Source organism: Protopterus annectens, chromosome 3.part1 (assembly GCF_019279795.1).
Source record: "Protopterus annectens isolate FY-2018-M chromosome 3.part1, PAN1.0, whole genome shotgun sequence".
Taxonomy (NCBI): domain Eukaryota; kingdom Metazoa; phylum Chordata; order Ceratodontiformes; family Protopteridae; genus Protopterus; species Protopterus annectens.
In genome coordinates, this window is record NC_056732.1 from 657,049,719 (window position 1) to 657,073,320 (window position 23,602).

The following is a 23,602-nucleotide window of genomic DNA, read 5'->3' on the forward strand; positions in this document are numbered from 1 at the left end:
AGGTGAAAACAGCCCTTTCAAAAGCCAAAAACACAGCATCAGTGGGGCCAGATGGTGTCCCAGGCTGCATCTTGCAAGCACTACAGAACAAACTAACCCCCCACCTAAACACACTGTTCAACCTCAGCCTCTCCACAAGCTACGTGCCCATAGAATGGTGCACAGCAACGGTTATTCTGCTCCACAAAGGAGGGGCCACAACTGACTCTGGTAACTATAGCCCCATAAGCCTGACTAGCCTGGTCTACAAGGTTATGGAGGACATCATCATGGAACTCATTAACAATGACATTGGGAACCTCCAAACACTTGACCCGACCCAGATCGGCTTTGTTAAGGGCAGATCATGCCTACTAAACCAGGTTGACTTCTTCGAGACAGTCACCAAGGCCATAGATGAAGGGAAGGTAGTTCACATAGCCTACCTTGACCTCACCAAGGCTTTTGGCACTATTAGCCACACTGGAATTATAGAAAAACTCACCAGCCTGAACATAAACCCCTATGTCATGAGATGGATTGCCAACTGGCTTACAGACAGAACTCACACAGTAAGAATAGTGGGCTCCAGGTCTGACTCTAAGCCAGTCACAAGTGGTGTCCCACAAGGCTCGGTCCTGGGACCCCTACTGTTCAGCATATACTTCTCAGAAGTACAGGCAAATACAGGAGGACTATGGCTAACCAAGTTCAACAATGACTGCAAAGTGGGAGCCATAATTGACTCTCCGGCTGACACGGACATTCTCCAAAAGGGCCTTACTGAGAAGGACACCTGGTGTCAAAGTCATGGTCTCAAGTTAAATGCCAAAAAATGCATAGTCATCCCATTTGGGGAAAAAAAAACACCCATGAATTACAACATAGGTGGCAGCCCCCTTAATACAGAAGAGGTAATAAGATATCTGGGGACCCAGGTAGATAGTAATCTCTCCTGTGACAATCATATTGCCAAAGTAGTTAGGAAATCCTTCTATGTAGCCCATATAATTACTAAAGGGTTCACATCTAGAAATAAAGAGGTTATAGTGCCCCTCTACTCATCACTCATCAGACCCATCATAGAGTACAATGCCCCATTTGGGATGTACCTCACAAGACACTTCCAACAGCTGGAAAGACCACAAAAGTACCTCACCAAGAGGATTACTGGCCTCAAACATATGTCCTATGCAGCACGACTGGAAAAAACGAAGCTGTACTCAGTGGCATATCACTTACTCAGAGGTGATCTCTGCCTGACTTACAAAGCCATGTCCAACTCAGAATTGATGGATATGCTCCGCCTAAAGAAATCCAAGTCACTGTGAGCCACTCGCTCTAGTGAGCTAAACCTCACCACAACAATAAATAGAACATGTTGGAGGGATAGATTCCTGTCACAAAGACTCCCCATGCTTTGGAACAAAATTCCTAACTACATTAGGCAGAGCCCCTCACTAACACTCTTCAAGAGAAACCTTGTTGAGTGGATGAGTAACAGAAAATACACCCCTGGGATCACTTCATTGGCTCTTCTTGACAAAGGCTCAGTTAATTAATCAATGGGGCAGCGAAAGCTGACACACACTGACTAGGCTTATAAATGCCCTCAGGCAGATAGCCTAGTACCTACCTATGAACCTATGAACATATAAAGGTCAACGTGACCTAGTCCACTGGCATGCATGTGGTGTTTTTGCCAGAACACACATTCCTGCAAGTACAGCACATTCTGGCATGCATGGAAGTGCCACATACATGCAATGCTGGCGCAACTGTGAAAGCCCAAACAACAGCTGCACAGCCAAGTGCTAATGATTTTTATTTTGTAAATGGGAAAGAAAAAGATTGGTATGACAGTCAGAATGGGGAGCCATCAAGCAGAGAAAAACACAGAAGGATATTGTGAAGGCAAATGTTGCATGGGGGCTGGTGAAAACAGTAAATTCTTGTGGAATAGATTAGTAAAGGGTGAGGGAGCTTGGGAGAAAACTGGGCAGGAAGAACAGCATACAGATGCCAGCAGGGGCACACATACAACATATAAATAACAGAAAGACTGACGGAGGAAGTACTTATATGAAAGGGGGTTGGTCTACAAAGAAGAAACATAGACAGTCAGATGATTAATACTGGTGATGAGCATGACTGGAGAACAAAACAAAGAGAGCAAGTGCTACACAAGGAAGGGAAACACCACAAAACTGGATAGAGTGAGATGCAAATTGGCTGCCAAGCTGTCATAGTAGAGAATGCCCAAAGGAGTCTGCCGTCTCCATGGCTAACAACTTGGGTGGTGGTTAACTGTTTGGGGCCATGCAGTAATTGGCATGCCCTGTTTATTACAACATAGATATTTTCTCCAAAAAAATGGTATAACAAACAACTGGAAGATGATACAGGAAAGTCCTGATGTGAGAAAAGTATTGGGTGATTCACTTTTGTTTGCGAACAAAACAAGTGACAGTTTGAAATATTTGTTACAAAATGCCTATGGAATTTGTAAGGCATACAGGTATATAAATATAAGTAGGGCAGTTTTTGTGACCAATTACAGTTATCATTGGATAAAAATTCTGTATATGATTGCAGTCTGAGAAAGTGGTTTATTTTGCATTATACATATTGTGATGCTTTTTATATAAGGAAATAGATAACTGAATGTTCAGATTTTATAACATATAAATGTAACTGAAAATAAAAATGAATCGAGTGCTTTACTTACACCTGCAAGATATTGTATAAATTAAGTGAAGTTAAAATGGTAGACATTTAAAAGTCTGCTTTATAGCTAGAATAGTTTACATGGCAGATCATTAAATGCAAATATATTGCCGGGATTAAATGCATATTTTAATATTAAATGTTTATTGAAACTGAAATCTGTTTGTTGGAAAATTTAATGTGATTGGTAATTTTTGTAGCAGTAGTAGTAGAAGTAATGTACTGAATGTATTTAATGTCTGTTGCAATGTTGCATTGTAGTTCTGTTGAAGCCTAGATTAATTAAAAGATGAAAGCTTTAAACCTTAAAACATTCAATCAAGCTGGTGTTCTTAATTTTTTATTTTTTTGGAATATCATGTATCTTTAACAAAGTGTGCTACATTATTTTTGAGCTATATAGCTGTGCCCGTTGCATGAAGCCAATCCCATGGCTCAGGAGTATAAAACCCTAACTGCACCCAGATGACCCGTATTTGACTAGTGGCATGGACGTTGCCAAAACTGGATGGGCAGGAAGTGCGTGGCAAATATTTGCTCACCCATCCTGAGGAGAAAGAAGCTACATAGGTTTACTGCAATGGCAGCATGAAGAAAGCCTGAAAAGTTCTGCATTACAAGCTGTATACCACTTGGTCTAGCAGTTGCTGATGAGTCAAATCATGTATCACCCCAAGGCAGCACTTGTGGGGGCTGGAGGGCTGCTGTTGGGTGGGAGGGGATTAAGGCACACTCCCTGGCAGCAGTATGATACTGAACTACCATTGTCAATTTCCTCATCACTCCTAGATAAAGGTCAGTTTCAGCCTAGCTGAGGCTAAAGAGAGTCCAGGACCTACAATAAATGAGGGGAGGAGCTAGTGGCACCTAATGGTCAGCTGCACGGATAGAGAGGTAAAAAAGATACTCTGCAAGGGTGCCACTCCTGGTCTCACACTGCCATTCAGTATCATTCCTGAAAAGTCACTGGCAAACAGGTCCAGGCAGTGGAAGCAAGATTTCAGCACTCGAATGACATGTTCAGTACGCTTGTGTGTCTGTGCCAGGCTTGTGCTGCATGCCTTCTCTTCCACTACCTGTGAGCTGAAGATAGGGGTCATCAGTCATGGCTTTAAGGCATGAGTACCATTAACTGAAACACATGATGGCAAACTGCATTATGAGCAGCCTATTACTTATGTTCATGTTTCTGGACCATCATCGCTCTGTGGTTGGTAATTATGCACCTACCAACTAGATGGCCTTGCAGAAAGTACTGCTGCTTTAAACATTGGTATTGGTCGCATATGTGTCTGATGTAACAATCATAGGAATTGCTTAGATAGTGCACAGATACAGTGTATGTATCAACCAGTGAGTTAGACACTACCTTGCTATTGATGGAGTGATATACCCTTCTGGTTGCTGATACCATGTAGACCAGGCATGACCTTAATTATAAGCTAGATGAATTTGATGGCCCTCAGGACTTCAGCAAATGGGCTGTGTTGTACAGTTCCTGCATGGTGATAGTTCTTTCCTCTGCTCTCCATGGGTGCCACATCATCTCCTCGATATAGTTCAACATAACATCTTTGAACTGGTTCAGGATTCACAAAAATTATGCCTGCTGTATTCCTACCCTGTCCAAAGCTAGATGTAGAGGAGTTCCCATAGCAAGAATGCTTAATGCTACATCAACCTTTGCATCCATTGAGATAGGTGTTTCACTATTGCTTCTTCATATCTACCCCCCACTTTCTTGTACCCCCTTCAATATTTATCTAGTTTCAAATCTCACAAACTAGAATAGTACTACAATAAAATTGCTAAATTTGCAGCTAGTCGCTCATTTAGAGCTTACCACTGCCTATCCCTAAAATACCTATTGCAGATAGAACTAACAAACCACCTCACATTCCCTCTATTAGTTACTGTCCACTGTATCATCTGTAAATCCCACAATTGTCCTACAATAAAAAGATTAATCCAACTTCATCAATCAAATTGCACCCTACACTCAGATGATAAGTTCCTTCTAATCACATCCAAATCAAACAACTTTACTAAAGATTCCTTGTTCTTTAATTCTGTTGCCAAACTTTGCAACATTGTTCCTACAATGCTAAGACAAACTGACAACCTGTCAACTGTACAGATTTTCTCAAAATGTCCAGATCTTTGCCTTATATTTTTGGTCTGTTCCTCATAAAATTTGTGATTTTCTGGATTTTTATGGTGAATCAGTGAGGAATGAATTCACTAAATAATGACAGTCATTTGAGTTTCAGACCTCATATCCTTCAGAAAATGCATGGTAAAAACAAAATCTTTTATTCTAGCAACTTTCTAAGTTTATATGAATGGGGTTTAAAATTTTTCCCTATTTTTGAGGCTTTGCCCCCATTATTTTTGGCTTTGACCAGATTTTTATGTGCTAAGAGGTTGAGAGTTATTCCTCCATGCCTTCAAAATTCAACTAAAATTATGTCTAAGAAATTCACTTTTTTCCTTCTCATTCTCCAGTTAGAAATTTAATTTGCATGTACCTTCCTAAACAGCTAATGTCTTTATTGATCAAAAAAACTGTTATCATCTCTCGTCTTCTCTGTCCTTCTTTTTCCTCTACATACACACCATTATATCATGGAAAGAAATCGGTTGGCCAAACACCAATGCCACACAAAAACAAATATATTTAAGTGGGGGGCTTCACCCCCACACCCCCAAACTAAATATTCTAACTCTGAGACTGCACTACAGTCAGGGAAAGGGCAGGTGTAAGAGAACGGCCAACTGATTTCTTTCTGTTGGAAAGAAATCAGTGATTTGGCCGTTTGCTAATTTTGACATTTTGGTGTCGAACAAGTCAGAGTCGACATTTTCACCTGTTGACAATATAATATAGACCCTATATCACTACATCTTCATTCTTTACCTAGCTTTACATTTTCTTACCCCATTAATTCTTACTGTCTTATTATTCTTTCAGATCTCACTACTTCACACCAGTATGTACTACTAGAGCCTACTACTTCACTTTTTCATGTTTCTCCTTTCTCTTACTAATTTTTCTACGTTCCTTGTACAGTATAACTTTACATTATGCCTAAGTATACAGTACAAAATTTACATTACTAAAACTTGCTAAAACTTATCATCATCTTGTACTCATTGGAATTGATTGCTATTATGTCCATACCTTTGAACTTTTGTGCTTTTAATCTATACCTCCATGATATACTTGTACCTGTCTAAGGCTCTTTTTATGTATATCTATAAGTTCTTGCATTCTTTATAAAAAAATGTTTACTGCATGTGTTTAGAGCTTTTCTTCCTGGTCCTCCACTGAAAAGGGGCTACTTTAACAGCTGGACAGATAAATAAATGAGTATACCCTTTGATCTCATGTCTAGATAGCACTAGTTAACAAGAATACATATGATATCTCTGTCCTCATGGTAGCAGTCAGCTATGATCTGATCATAGAGGTGATAGCATGTCAGCCATTTACACATGGCTCCCTACTGAAATGTCAAAACTCAACGAGCCGAAAAAACAGAGAATGAAAGCACAGGAGAAGAGCGAATATCAAAAATTGCTCTTTTCCTTTAAAAATTTTTTGCAGGAGGAAACTTGCCCTGCACCCCCCACATCCCCAAACACACACACACACACACATGTATATATATATATATAGATCTAGATATAGATATAAATACATATATATTATATATACCAACTTTGAGATTGCCAGATCTCAGAGAAAAAGGATTATTGTGAGAAATGGCATCTCAGACATTAAGTCCATTCTTTCGGCTATTGAGTCTGCGTGTTTTGGGACTCACTTTAGCAGGTCCCAACATTTCACATGGTTACCCCGACACAAGCTTCTGTGAAGCAGGGGATGGGCGTGTACAACATTGTCGACTACCTTTAGAAGTAGATACTAACACATTTTGCGTGGCTAAAGTACATTTTACTTTAAATAGCATTTTGTGAGTGATAATCCTGTTCACTGAGAAATGCTGATGTACAGAAAAGCTGATCTCCACAGTCCATTATGTTTAGATGTCTTTGAATGTTGAAATATATGTTTGATGCACAACATAGCCAGACAGTTCCCTGTAGAGCATAGCCTGTGCATAGAATTGCATGCATCATTATTAAACTTTATGTTTAATCTATATATAAAATACTACCTGTTTGCCAAAGCACAATGCATTGCATATGCTTCTGCCTTACTTAGACTTCCCTGCAGAAAGTTCCTCCTATGGCTTCTCAACCAGCATCTTCTCCACCTCTGTCTCAAGTCTGTCTAATTTTTCAGTAGCAATATCCTTCTCTAGCTCTGTCCTTATAGTATACCCAGCATCATTAATTAGATGCCTCTGTGGGAGGTCATCCTGCAGAAATCCCTTGTATAGGGCAGATGTGTGACAGATGTTGAAATTGTAGAACTCTCTGGATAGAGCACAGGCACACTGCATATGATTCCCTGTGTGTTGCACACCAAATCACAGTAAATTGTGTGAAAATCTTCTGTTTGACATACTGATGACCATCTATAGAGGACAAGACCTTGTTTTAACTAGCACTAGAACATCAGCAAAATGGGATAGTTCATAGAAATCATGCATAGTGTTGCTTCTCTCCTCTGTGCTCCTTGGAAATAACAAATGCTCCTCCACAGGCTACAGCAGCTGGTGTAGAATTCAAGAAGCAAATGAATGAGATACCCCTACCATTTCTCCTGATGGCCACTAGGAAATCAATGCAGTGAGAATAACCAGAGATATGCATACCTTAGAATCCAAAGGGATCAGTATTCCATGAGATTTCATGAAAGGCCAGCATATGTCTAATAGGCCAGCTGCCATATAGCTGTCATCATGATAATGGTCTGCTATGTCAGTATTATGGATGTGATAATATCTCCGTTGTGGGTGGATCCTTTTGTGAAGAGAAGGGCAGCAGCATGCTCTGCAATGGACACCCATTGCAAGAATGGCTTCTAGTGCATGAAACTTCTCTAAGATAGCTGCTATATTTAGCCTCATATAGTGATCTCTTTCCTTCTTTACTAACAAATCTCAGTGTAGAAACTTGCTGGCAACTGTGATCCATTGTTCAGTTTTTATGAATGTCTCTATCACTTCACCAATTTCCTTCAGACAGATACAGGGCATTTGGAATTTGGGCTTATATTTATATTTTGATGACCCACCGCTGGACTAGTAATCAAGGAGCCACAACCTCACCACTGACAACAGTGGAAGATGTACACTGGGAGGATGACAAGTACAAACACACTATTTTAGATGCAGCTCTGTGCATCAAGTGCAATTTCCCTTAAGAGCACAGAGAAGCCACAGTCAGTCTGGGGCTGGTTTTTCCCTCTTTCTCCAGATCCCCAATAAGACTCCCCACTGGCACAGCTACAGAGTTCAGTCCTTAGCCAGGGTTTCAAGCCAAGTCCTCCAACACCCTCTCTGTCCAACTAGTGCTTCATGTCCCTGCCCAAGTAGCTGATATACACACTCTTGCAGATTTGTTTTACATACACACACACACACACACACACACACACACACACACACACACACACACACACACACACACTCGCACACACACACACATATATATGGGAAAGGCTGGCACAGGTTTACTAGCTATGCCCCTTCTGCTCAGACTAAAAGATAGCTATCACTGCTACTAGAATGTCTTATCAGCTACTTTAGGGCCCTTAATCAAGGGTGTCCAATTTTACTGTGTAATATTAATACTAATGCAAATGGTAGTTTGATCAAGAGTAAGGCTATTAGGAGTGGCCCACACAGTGCTATCAAATAAATATGCAAGTAGTCTCAAAACTTAAATATCTCTACAAAAGTCAGCCACAATTAAACATTTAGATATAGTTAATAATTAATAAAAAACAAGAGAATACTCTGTATATATTCACAGTGACATCAGAGTTTAAAATCACAGGAAATATTTAAAACAGCATTGCAGAAAAGTCTCAAATAAATAAAGAAAAATATCTAAACTAAGCTTTGCTACATTCCTGACAATATCTAAGAGAATTATACTATTCCCTAGTAACTTACTTCATCAGAGCAAGGCAGAAGTGTGGAGAATGGATTTTGTCATGTCCAAGACAGAATACAGAATGTGCACTCTCTCAGACATTTTTCAAATTAATATATCAAATATTACTGCTGGGATAGCTTGTAGAATTACATCATTTCTTGTCATCTGACTCTATCCCAGGTGAAAGATCTTTGGGAGATGCTGGACATCATAAAACAATTGCATTCCTTCACATTTCAAAACTAGTAATAATTTCACTCCGAAGGCAATACAAAAAGCTTCTCAGCCCAGACTATGTGTCTAGCTGCATTGAAAACTGAAAGATATCATCTTTTATGTAGTAGGCATAAAGTGATTTAATTTCAGTTATTTTTCTGAAGTTAATCGCCTGTATTCCAGTTTGCACTGTTAAAATATATACGTTTAAACAGTTACAATAGTGCATGTGCATTTCTGTTCTATTCCAGTAGGGTACACTGTGGTTAGATTTTAAGCACAAGCACTTTGCAAAAATCTTTTCAACACACAATTCTGTACCAGCAGTTTGATATACACATGACATACAGTTCTAATACATTTGTAACACAAACATCTTAAATAGATCATGTTGATATTCACGAATGACATATAATTATTTACAAAATTCCAGATAGCTGTGCTGGCAGTAGCTCCCTTTGTTACATACACCCTTATAAAGTCATTAGCACATGATGCAACTGTACAATTTGGCTTTTTATACAACAGCGCTACCTCTGCCTCTGAAGCAGTACCACCCTGTCTGCCACCATTCTTTCCACAACTGTGTCTAACAAAATGCATTGTTTGTCATGGACTGGACAATGATAGCTTCTTTTAGCCATAATCTAGTTACAAATAGCACAGTTCAAGTCTAACATTTAAATAATAAACTGCACTTTAATCACAATAAAGCAGATTTAGAACACATATAACATATATAAATATGGATAGATAAGAAAAAAATAATAATTATGTTACCAGACTTCTAGAACAAGTGAAGATGAGTATAAGGACAAAACAAAATTAGTAAAAGTCAGATGTAAGGCAGAAAAAGAAGAAGGTCCATAGAAGAAGAGGGATTGCAAGAGGAAGAACAACAGAAGGAGATATTAGACACTAGTGTCCTTAAGACAGCTAGATGGTATGAATATCCCTAGGGGAAACTGCAAGGGGAAACTACTCTGTACATCTTTGCTAAAGACAGCTAGAACACTGCACTTGTGGTTAAGGTCAAGATAATGAGGGAACAGAGAAAAGGTGATTCAATACCCTAGTTCAATGAGCACAACTGCTAGACAAATCAATGCCATGAAAAAATTAAATGAAAGCAGTTTTGCAGGGGGGAACAAGCCCCATCCATCCTCACATATCCCAAACTTACATACCACCTCCTTGATTGTACTAACATGATGAAGGGAGAAATCTCCCAAACAAAGGAATCACTGATGGCACACACTTGGAAACAGCAGTGAAAGGGATTTCCTATAGAATGCATTTACCATGGAGGTGAACTTTGCTGAGTTGTTTCTTGTGAGTTCATTCCTCAGTCAGTTCAATAGACAATTTAGTAGGCAGAAAGCAAAGAAAGAAACTCTGGCTGAGGAGTGCAGAGGAGAAAAGGTAGAAAGACAGTTACAGGATGGTAATTTGTTTCAGAGTGTGGTGCTCTAATTAGAAAAGGCATTGTAGCACCATCAAAGAAAATAGAAAATAATGTAGAGGGAATGGAACCAGCATAGTCTGAGTGAAAAACACAAGGCTGTTTTACAGAGGAGGTAGTTTTGGTGGGGGAGCAAACAGTAATCAACTTCAGAAACTTGAAATAAAAGCAGAAAAAGGGAAAGTGGCATAGTGTTGGGTGGGCAGACATCTTCCTCTGGAAAAGGTGAAATAGTGTTTATTTTTTTTATGGACAAACAAAGAAATGGCATATTTTCTTGTGTCACCAGAGAAGCTAACAACAAAGGAAGAAGCTTAATGACAAAAATACATTTTAATAATAGAAAAGCCAAGTGACAGACATATTATACAATGCCTTCCAAGCTTTTTAGTAAGCTACCTTTTACAGTTGGAAGTAGTGAGTCATTAAATTCTTCCACTTGTAATCATAATACATATATGTGAAACAGAAAATAAAAACATGCAGTTATGGCAATCCAGCTTTTTGAGTGCCATTGTGTCATATTAGCCCAACATCCCATGAATTGTATTTAGATTTGCTTGCTTCAGAGAGGAATGCTAGGGAATGTCTGCCAATTGGTAGAGAGTTTAAGGCAGCAAACTTTAGTTTATGTGGTGGAGTGTTTGATTCCCTAAGACCTCCTGTGTGACCTGGAACAATTCACTTGATTGGATACTGATTAGAATTGTAAGTCCAGTGGGCTAACCTACTTAACAAGTAGGATTATTATTACTATTATTGACGTATTCCTCTCATTGAGAGTTTGTTGTTCTTTAGTAGTAAGGAAGTGAGTTTACTTATAGAATAATCTTTAGAAATGAGATTATATTCATCTGCTTTGCATCATTGTACAGAAGGATTGTTAATAAGGGGTCAATGAGGACCCCAATGTCATTGAAAGCTTTGACAGGTTTTATTTATTTCCAGAAGGAAATAAAATTGTCCAGCCATTGCAGCATAGCTTTCTCCTATTAGTAATCTAAAGCACCTTTCCTTTGGCCATATCAACGTGTGTCATTAGTTATTTCTCAGAAAGACAGTTAACAGTATGCAGACATCCTGCTGTAGCTGATACATCTTGGTAAAGAGTCAAAGCTGATCAGCACAATACTGTTTAAATACCAGAAGATGTTGGCCAAGGAGTCTGTTAATCTCATGCTAACAAAGATGGAGAAATTGATAGGCCTTTAGATAGAACCTCAGGGAATCCCATTCTGGAGTTCTGCAATCCTGGATTTATTGTCATTGATAGTGTCTTAACTGTGCAGTCTTCTAGGTACAACCACCTAACAAAATAAATGGCTTGGGGTTTGAATTCATCAAGGAGTAGAAGAATACAGACCAAATCAAACATCATAATATGTTCAGTGAAAACTGCAAATGAGACTGTACCTTCTCCATATTACTATTTAGTAATTCTAATTTAGAATTACTGTGGTGATACTGTAGTCTGGTCTAAAGCTATGATAAATGCATTAGGAAGTTAGGGTTCAGATAGCTAATTAAGTGAGAATAGGTGACCTTTTCAAGAGGTTTGCAGGTTTGCTAGGGAGTAGTTGAAGGGTAATATGGTGAACATTAATCACTGTGAGAAATGACAAAGATTTAGGAATGGGGTTGATGGCAGGCAATTTGCAGAGATGATAAAATGTCTTGGTGATGATATCCTGGAAATGATAATCTGAGCAATTGTAATATATAATAAAGCACTGCAGGACCTGAAGAATATAGGATTATAGTCATCTGTACCATCTTGATGAAAGGATGCAATGGAGCCGAGCAGTTCAGTGATGGTAAATAAATCCATAAGACATAAGATGAAGGCACATAGACTTCAGAAACAGACAAAGTGTAGTTTTGAACATGTGTTTCAAGGCTATAGGTTTGCTGAACATGCATGAAGATGTCTGTAGTAGCTGGCGGGCCAGTGCATTTAAAGCCCATTCACCAGCAAAGAGTAATGTTAATTAGGTTGGGTTCCATCTACAAAAAAAAATATTCTTTAAAGCTGTGTTTGTTTAAAGTTTGTACATTAACTTTACTATAGAAATGTTTTCCTTCACTTCCAAGGTTGAAGTACGAGTCCTAGCCTACAGTGGCTCCTGACTGCTTACATTTCCAGTATGTATTTTCTACTTCTTGAAGAAGTAGAAGATTTCCATGACAAGTTGAAGGATGCCCAATGATGGACTCAAAGACAAGATGGTGAGAAGAACTGAAATGATTGGATAAAGAATGCAGCCATTGAGTCAATGCCATTCACATGGTAAAGGAAAGAGGATCGGTCAATAGTGGCCAGCTAAAAGAGCAAAGTTAACATTTTAGATTTATGAACTAAAAAAACACTATGTAAATGTGAATCTTTGTTTGAATTTGGCAGGAAAGGTTTGAGAGAAAAGGACAGGTGAAAGATCATCTAGGACTGGGGTGGAAGTTAAATAACTAATGGATGAACTCTATATGGGGATATAATTAGTGAGCCAGAGTTCAGTGGTTAAGCCTTGTGGGGATTATCTTGACTGAGGCTATCATAGTCTTGTGAAGGCCATGTTTTAAAAAACAGCTACTGTGAATTTCTTGGTCAACAGTAGACCATTTAAGTTTAAAGTCATACATTAGTAAATACATAATGATAAAATTCCACAAGTATAAACCCAGTGAGTTTGGTGAAATAATATGGGTGAAACATTACTGTGACTATTAAACTGAGATACTAATTATGAGGCACTCCCTTATTACCCTGTCTAAGAGAGCTGCGGACCTAGTTAGTAAGTTGGCTACAATGCATGACTAAAATTTTATGGACGTGAGGAGGAGGACTCCACCCCATTCTTATTTCCTGATCTATTTTTGTGTTAGGAAAGGCAGATTTGGTCAAGGGAGGAGGAGCAGTTATTCCAAGGCTTGATATAGGATTCCATGGCAGCTGTTTATCTGGGAATGTATTTCCAAAGAAGACATCAAAGGGTTAACATTTATTGAATTAGTTTCATGTGTTGACATGGGTGGTACCATACCAGAGCAGGAAGTGGCACATACCCCAGCTGTTAAATACTGTGCTCCATCGAGTACTGAACCTGCACTCCAGTCCTGTAGATTCCCTTATGTTATCAATGCTCCCTTGCAATCTGGTTCCATATATTGATCATCGCAAAGTTCCATGGACTGGCTGTCGTGTGGTGCTCCACTTCAGCATAGATGGTTAGTAACTGGGTGGTCTCCTCTTCAGTCCAATTGGTCACCCAGACAAGTTGAAGACTCCTGGAAGTAGCCACCTCAATGGTACTGTAGATAATTTGAATAGGTCACAATTCAGTTCACAGGTAGTAATGGTGTAATTTATAAATGTATCAAAATCACTATTTAAAAGTGGCACATATGGCATGTTATCAGATCATTAGAAGATGACAGGTATGTGCTACATATAGTCCCATTTAACAATACCTACTGGGTATTTTCCCAGATCACCTTCCTATTACACTGAGCTATTGATAAATGCACCAAATTTCAAAAACTTACATGAAGGTGCAGAAATGGGATTCCAAAACTTTGAATTTTAGTGAACATTATTAATTATGTATGACTCAAATGGGATTTAAAAAACTGTGTGCACATTGCTGGTTTTACTTTCAGTTATACCTGAGTCATAGGTAGCTGCAAAGGTAATTTTGCTCCTGCTAGCATTACTGTGTTGGGAAATATTTCCCTCACTATAGACCTATGTTATCATTATTCCTTATCAAAGTATGTGTATATAGTTAGATTGATGTATTTTTGGAAAAACTATGTGCATTATGAAAAATGTTTGTGACTTACTGGAGGGGTGTGGGATTGACCTGTTAGCATACAGGTTAGCATCTCCATCACTAACATGCAGTACTTTCCCATATGCAGTTGTACAGACAATTATTTTAGCACAGCTGAACAGTGCATAAAGATATATGCACAGATTTTCCATATATATTGTTGGTGACCCAATACACTCTGTGGTATATGTATGAAAAAATACAGATTCTGACATTACCCATATGTTGTTGTATAGTATGTATTCAGATTGTTGTTGTGGATACTTATTCACTGATACTTCTTCAAACAAAAAAGTGTCAAAACTATTGACTCAATACATAAAGGATACATGTTTATATCTGCTTACCATGTACTTTCCGTGGCCTGTTTACAGATACAAAGAGTTTCCAAAACTTTTCCTAAGCTGTTCAACTAATAATTTTCATATACTCTCTGCTAATGTGGATGGCATTCACTGCTCAGTACTAATTGTGTTGATATAAGCTCATCATGTATAACATTTCATGTTAATATGACTGATTTTTTTTTTCTGCACAGGTTGTGTTTAGGATCAAATTGCATTACAGCCACAGCCATCACAGTTCTGTTTTACACATATGTTATGTGGAGTATGTTAGAGTGAAGAGTATGCACAGTGTGTGGCTCATGTGGCATAATGCTGTTATGTTTGGACCTTTACTACTGTGAAATCCACTCTACAGGCATCAAATCCCATAGACAGCCTGTACAGATATCACAACTTATCAAAGTCAAAAGTCAAAGTAAACTTTATTGTCGGTCAGATATATGCAGCAGTGCAAGATGAATGAAATTATATTGCTTTGGTCCCTATACGAGATATAAAAATGAACACATAGTTTGAGTGACGGTAAGACTAATGCTCATACAGTAATCATTAAAATATTAACAACACAATAAGATACCACAATTCTACAAGAAGACATTAGGCAATATTATACTAGTAGGTATATTCTGATGTTCATAATGCACATGTATAGAGTGGCCACTCACTCCCAACTATTGCACATTCAGGAAGTAATAGCATAAGAAATCAGGCTGACTGTACCAGTTATTGAAGCAATTTGCCAGAGTGATTACTATAGATGATACTTCACGGCAAGTGGCACATTGATCTGATTATTCGCTGTTATGCCTGGCATTAAAGTTCAGCAGCCTTATGGATAGCAGGAAGAAGCTCTTGTTTCGTCTAGATGCTTTTCAGTATAAGCTGTGATGCTGTTGTTGCATGTGTGATGTATTCATGCATTGTCTTCATATCTCATATGGTTTTATATGTCATAATATTATATGGCACAAGGGCCATTTCATAGATTGTTGGCATTGCACAGGATGGCAGAGGGGATAAGTTAGCATAAGCTGTCCACATAATCATATCCATATGTGAGCCCACACACCAGTCTAAAAATGTGCATATAACTGTCTTTCAGATGGCAAACAGACCTAGGGGTGACAATTTATCCTCACAGGAAAACAAAATTATAATAGATGATCTGAGCCAACATGGACAGAGACTCCTTTGACAGGCAAGAAATACAGTATGGAGGAATGAAGTCTAGACAGACTTCACCAACATGATTAATGCTGTGGGAGGTCACAATAGATCCCAGGAGGTCTATTGCTGACAGTGCTCTGACATGATCCTTCATGCAGCCAACAGGGTATGCAAGTATGAGAGGTCAAGGGATAACTAGTGGTGGTCCACCATTGACACCCCCTGATGAGATCACACGGTTTCTTGCATCATTGCATATGGCAAGTAAGGAGCACTGCATAAGTAGGGATGGGATAGAAGAACAGGTTCCAGGCCACACATATATATGTTACTTTGCATAACTTTGATGTAGATAGAGAAACTCAGTACATATTGCTGTTGCATGCATCTTCATGTATTGTCATGTTTGTGTTACAGCAGCAAAATTGCATCATGCACACGGATCCACACAGGGTGATGACAACCACTGAAATGTAATGACATTTAGCCATACAACTTCAGTACATGCGTAACAGTGCAACCAACATATGTAATGTCAGCTTTCCTTTGTACAGGTCCATTCAATTCTGCACAACAGCAGAACATGACGTGAGGGTTTCCATATATTGTTACTCTGATCATTATCTGTTATTGTCTGTCTCCTGTTATGACACTGCTGTATATTGTCATATTTATATTTCCATCACATTGTAAAATATAGGTACATCTTCTGGGGACACGAGCCATACAAGTGCACCTACAGACAGACCTGGTGTGGTTCCTCAACATGTTCATAGGCTACAGCAATGTGTAGCAGACCTGTGTTGCATGAAATTAATGTTGCTGTTTGTCTACATCATGATATCTGACCAACAGGTGTACCGTATGTCACATGAGTATCAGCACATCCTGTTACTATATTGTAAATGTCATCATGTAACTATGCCAGTGCCTGCATACATGACTCTGTTTGCTTTGTCTGTACTTTCCCACTGAAGGATCTGCATTATGACACACAAACTCACCAAATCAGGAGGGTATGACTGGTGTGCTATTACCTCTGTTTCATACATATCATTGTTGTTAGTCCTGTTATTCTCCTGTATTAATACTGTGCCTTTCTACTCCTGCATTGGACAGCCATGATCAGCACCTCAGCCACAAACAACTTGTATGTGTTTATATTACCTAGAGTATGTTTTAATGTTGTTGGAATGGTACATGATGGCAAGGATGTGATTGAGAATGCCGTGTTTATACCTTTGTTTCCCTACAACAGCTGCATTTCTTCTGTCCGCTCTGGCTCCCATGAAGACATGTCATGTGTGTGTTATGCTTGTATTCCTCACATGTGTTATATATGTCTCATATGTAACATACTTTTCAACTCTCTGTTACACAGGTTCCATGGACCATACATGGACATGACCTTCTGATTAGTGATTATTATCTGCAACATTGTACTGAGCTATATGCTGTATATGTCATTAATGATATACAGAACATGATGTAAGCACATTTTCCTGACTTGTGTCATCTTGTTTCTTCTTCTTTTAGCACATTCACTGCCTTTATCCTCCATTATCTTGTCACTTAACCCAATGTGGGATCTGATGTGACTCAGTATGGTAGCATGGCCTCTGGCATACAGGGCACAGACTTGTTGATACAGTCCAGTCCACATGGTGACAGTCATGTAGATGAGGCTGTAGCCTCATATGTGGAGGAAAACTTGTCCAGTTATTCTGACAATGAAGGGACATCAGATGATGGACAAGATGAGGCCTGTTGACCATAGCCCTATGTTGAGCCTGGTGGTGATGTTGACACTTCCCCACAATATGTGTTGATACTGACCATCATAGTACACATAGATATTTAGCTGGTGTACATGGGCATGTGTCAGAGGGTGTCTGCCTATTTCTACAGGCAAAAGAACATGCCCAGTGACTTCATAGGTCTGACATCCATGCCCTTGCCTGTGCCACAAATCATGTTGCACACCAGATGAGTGTGCTGCATGAAGGAAAGGAGTGCAGACAGGTTAAGGTCATGGTGACACTGACTGCCCAGAATGAAAGCATGATATCTGTGGCATGGTCTATTGAATTCCTGGCTATGCCAGTACTATAGCATTGCCATAATACGAGCAGGGTTCTTAGTGCCTTAACTGTGCTTAGCCAAGTGTGACATAGGAGAAGCAGGACCCCTTTCAGCACGCCACACTGTGCCTCTCGAACATCGATGACTATGCTGCAATGAGCATACACTTCTGCTGCTGGCCCATATGTTGTGGATCCAGCAGTCATAACCAGACAGTAATCTCACACTCCTTCCACAGTGGGACTCCACATGCTTGTCACATGGACAGAGAGGAATGTGTTCCACATAGGTATGTCCCTTGTTGTCTGCCATTAACACATACACCACTATGAGTCTGTATGCATGCTTGTGTCCCTTGGGGCCTGAGTTGATAATTCATGCTCTGAAAGATTTGTATGTGCTCATACCGTTATATGTGGGAATTATGTCTGATGTTTAATGTGTACATCTACTGGGTAATTGCCATTAGATAGAATCTGTACTGCTGTGGTAAGAAGAACACCTGAACATCAATGTTTAATGTGTATATTTCTGTACATGTGGCTTGTCATGACTCAAAGGTGTGCTTCAGATGCTGCCATGTTAAACTGGGCCGGGACATGTGGCTGCACCCTCCGTTGCCCACACCTTTTTCTTCTGCCCCCTATGTCCTAATGTTTCTCCTCTGATAGCTGCGGAATGTCATTTTCAGACATCTAGGATTCCTGGGATAGTTCACCCATACCTGCAGATGGAAGACTGTCATATACTTTTACTAGCATATCATTAAGTATGACACATACAGTTATCATCTCCACTGCTTTTTCAAGTGTGTATTGCAACACACCCCCTGGATGTGTCCAGACATCTGAACCTTGCTTTCAGTACACCAGAGACATGTTCAATGACATTTCATGTTGTTGCATGCACTTGATTGCAGGCCTCCTCTGCAGGGTATGATGGTTTGCTGTACTGGGTTAAAAGCTATGACTCAAGGGGATAACCACAGTCACCTGTTGTAGGGAGTGAACACATATGTTGTCATCATGGATATCGTTGACAAGGATGTCCTTACCTTACATTCTAGCTGTGTTCCTGTACTTACCCAGTAGTATTTTCTAAGATATTTCATCTTGCTGGAGTGCAGCCTCCAGACAACTTTCCATCCATATGGCAGTATCATGGACACATTCAGGGTATGTCACCATGATGATGGTTATGCTACCATCTGTGCCCAACAACAAGGATGGTCACCCCTTTCTGTTGTTCCCCACTCCATAAGGGTAGCTGGACAGTGTATGTATTCATCTACCTTGCTACACATCGCTGCTAGGAATTTTAACAGGATATGACTATCATCTGTCTGTGACATCCCTACAGCATCTCCCATGCATCTTTGGAATGTTCCAGATGGCAGTACACCAAGGCTCAGACACACTTTTGTTTTGAGAGGAGAGGGCTGGGGTTGCCTCTCAATGTCCACACACAAGTGTAGGGCACACAGACTGCACAAACAGTACCTGTTACTGATTTCTTGATCTGACAACCTTGTTCTCTATCTAGATGCCTGCCTTCTAGGATATGCAGCCACATCCTCCTCCATAGCTTACAGTACTGCAGCGTGTTGCAGTTTATTCACTGATGGTAGAAATTATTTTTCTGGTATTGTTACAGATTATTTAGGATTATATGGGAATAGCTTCCATTCCTTGCGTGGCAGTATGGCATTCACTGAAGATTTCAGAAACAGAGTTTGCATTGTAGTTTGTTGCATTTAAGTTGCATTGGGTGCACAAGATGTGTTTTGGAACCCAACAGGTTGTGTGGAATCCATAATTATACAATGACCCCCCATTAATATTCCAAAATGTGAACGCTGATTGGTCAGTGTGCACATTGTAAATCAGACTTATACTAATGGAAAAAGGTCCGGTCGCCCAGACTTTTTCCATTAGTATAAGTCTTTTCGTTACAGAAACGGAAAATGCAAGATCTCCGTTGCTGTTTAGACACTGTCTTGCTATGTTAAAGGAGTTTAACATACCGAGACAGCTTTAAAAAAAGTAACGGAGATTCTCTGTTGCTTTTTTTAAAGCTGTCTTGCTATGTTAAACTCCTTTAACATAGCGAGACAACTTGTAAAAAGCAACGGAGATCTTGATTTCTCCGTTGCTTCCACCCACAGCCCTGATGTACTGTGTAAGCATACACATGTGCAGTACATCAGAACTGCCGCAGAATACCAAACAGCTGCAGAAGGGCAGCAAGGAGGCATTATACAATGCCATTATTTAAGAAAAGTAAGTATTTTTTTTCTTAAATAATGTAATTGTATAATAGCAATAATCCACTTATGGGTGTGGGTAATGCTGGATTTACCCACGGTTGTATTTGTTTGGCCAATCGGGCTTCGCCCTCATGACCAAACCACATCAACCATGGGTAAATCCAGCATTACCCACACCCAGGCATGAGTTATTGCTATATTATCCTACACTGAATAGTTAAGTACTTAGACTGCGTACCTTCTGAAATCACATCTGCTACTAGCATGCTGAAGTCTGCGTGCCGCATTGTCTCCAGCTATCTTTTGGAATCTAGCCCTCAGTATGCCTCAGAATCATATTATTTGCTTATTTGTATATAATAATAAGAACCAATGGGAAAAGTAATATTTTCTGTCATGTTTATATATTATAGCAATAAATACCCATATTTGAGATTCTCCTCCCACTTTCCTTAAAAGATATTAGGCTAGTCAAATTAAAACAAGTGTGATTTTCAAGGAGACTTGTCGAGAAAATTGTATAACAATATCTTATAGCAAAAAACTTAGGGCAGAGGTCAGGCAAGAATAGCCTCTGTAGACTGACAGTGTGAAATAGTCACCTGAAAACAAATGTGTAGCTTTCATTTCTTTTCATTCTAAAATAAACTAAGACTACAAAATGCATAAATACATAATATCTCTATAGTTTTAGATTCAAATGAAATACCTCTTACTGGATCAACATAGATTTTGCAATTAATCACGCTTTCTGGCTAGCAAGAGACCTTTGTCAGGAGTTACTAATCTACTGATGCTAAATACTAATGCTTAAATATTTCATTGTGCCTAGAAAGGAAGTTACATCATTTGTTTCCAATCTGTTAACAAAAAAAAAATGGTTGAAAAATGTCATTTTGGAGAAAATATGTGTAGCTTTGATGCTTTGTATGACTTTACAACTCAGAGACATCCTGTGTGTGTGTGTGTGTGTGTGTGTGTGTGTGTGTGTGTGTGTGTGTGTGTGTGTGTGTGTGTGTGTGTGTGAATGTGTTTGCATAGGAATGCTTTATCTGGAAGTTATATATAAGGAAACATATTGAGATTAAGAGATTAAGGAAATGGATGTTATTTAAAAAAATGTCCATGTTTTGTAACCAGTGGAGTAATACTGCAGTCATTAATCAAACCTTCTCAGTCTGTCTTCAATCCATGTCATCATACCTTATCCATGCAAAATGGGCAAAAATTTGCCATTCCTACTCTTGTTTATATACTAGACAACAGAAATGTTGTCTTAATGGATAACTGCGACCCACTAATGTAGAGATCCTTCAAAGAGTAAGAATGTCAGAAGAACAATTATAACCACTAACACATTAATGTGGGGATGATGTTCTTGAGGTGACCAGGCAAAACCTCCGGTCTGTAGACAATGTGATCTAGCCACTAATGGAATGAAGAGCAATCCTTGAATATTTTAACAGGGAAGGATAATATGATAATTCTGAGGCAACTTGACTTAAATAGCCCACCAAAGTACTCTCATGTGGTCGTCATCGATATCCCCTTCCTTTCCCATTTTTACATGGCTCAGGGAGTCAGATCAACATTAGTCAATATGAATACCATAAAACTGAATATAATATAAAAGCTAAGTATTTGAGTGAGGTCCATAGCTCTCAACCTCATAACACAAAAATCTTGACAAAGCCAAAAATAGGGACAGATTTTTAATATTGCTCTTATAAACTTAGAATGTTTCTAGAATAAAAGGTCTTGTGTTAACATGCATTTTTCTGAAAGATATAAAGTCTGAAACTCAAATGCCTGCATTTCATGAATTCAGTCCTCACTGATTTGCTACAAAAGTTCAGAAACTCACCAATTTTGTGAGAAACAAACCAAAAATATAGGCAAACATCTGGACATTCTGTAAACATCTGGACAGTTGAGAGGTATGATGAGGTCTGTGCTGGAACAGTCAGTGGTGAGTGAATATCAGCCACCATTCACTACAGAGAAAAGTAACCTGTTGTGGAACAAGAAAACGTGTCAAATGGTTGTGTTTAGAGAACAAAATATAAAGGTCAGCATCTAAAAAGCAAGTAGAGACTTTGCAAGGTTCATCATGACCCTGAAGGAATGGGAAAAATAAAGTACAAACAGAACCAACAATTCAAGAAGGAGTCAGTTATCTAGGCTGGTAAAGATTTTGGCTTCTTGTGATCTCTGGTGAGCAGCTATTAATGACTTGCATTTCGTAAACATCATGGGCCTGAAACAGGACCAAAAGTTACAGTCCTGAACTGATGATAACTGTCTCTGGCCAAGAAGCATAGCTACCTTTTGGGCTACTTGTTGATCCCCACACCTTATGGTCCCACTGACTACATCCAGCCAGCCTATTAATTCTGTAGTGGTGGGAGTAGGGCATCCCTGGAATAGACTAAAACTTTACAGCTTGTCTACTCCTGCCTGGATAGTCCAACCACCCATTGTTTCCAGCAGCAGTAAGAATCAGGTGGTAAGTGTCAGATTAGCATGTTTGTCCCTTACGTGGCTTGTCTATAGGCTGTCTGCAGGCTCAACATATCTGCTTGGTCAGGGATACAGGTAACAAAGTCAAGGCATAACATTTAGCATCCTAGTGGTTGATGCCAGCTCACAAAAGTCAATGACAGGCTCATGGGCATTGGAGATGCCAGAAGCAAGGAAAAATTGACTCCTGGTAAAAAAGATCTAGATAAGAGAGGGAAAGGGATCCAGACCAGTGATCTTGAACCCTAAGGATGCCTTTGGTTATGTTCTCATTGTGAATTATAAGGAGAAACGGATATTGCATTGATCGTATTGCAAATTGTCTGAAGTCTATGGGATGAATTTAAATGACTGAGATGCATAAGCATTGGGCTCAGCTATCAGTAAAGAAGAAATACTTATTCTAAAAGAACTAGACAAATAATCTTTAATCGCCTATTCTGACTCAGAAGAATCCACCATAGTCATTGTAGGATGTTGAAAGAAAGAAAAAAATGTTTTAGTAATGCCAAGGTTTAACTTCTTGATTGAAGTACTGGAGAAAGTAATAGATCCTTGCCCTGAACAAATTTTAAAGGGTTCTCCAATATATACATTGATTAAAGTTTGCACAAATATAATGCTTAAAATGATTATGAGTCTCACCAAGACAGGTTAAAAAAGACTGTGTTAATCAGATAGATAGACTGACCACAAACTTGCTTTTTAAACAGAGATATTGATATAGGCCCAGTAACACAAAAAGCAGAAAATGCTGATGAGAAATGAAGCAACAAATATTTCCCATAACAAAAGATGTATATAGATTGAAAGGGACATAAAATAGTACTTCATACCACACAACTGTACAGATTTTTGCAGAATGTCCACATTTTTAACTATATATTTTTGGTGTGTTCCTTCTAAAATTTGTATCTTTCTGGCAAATAGCTGAGGA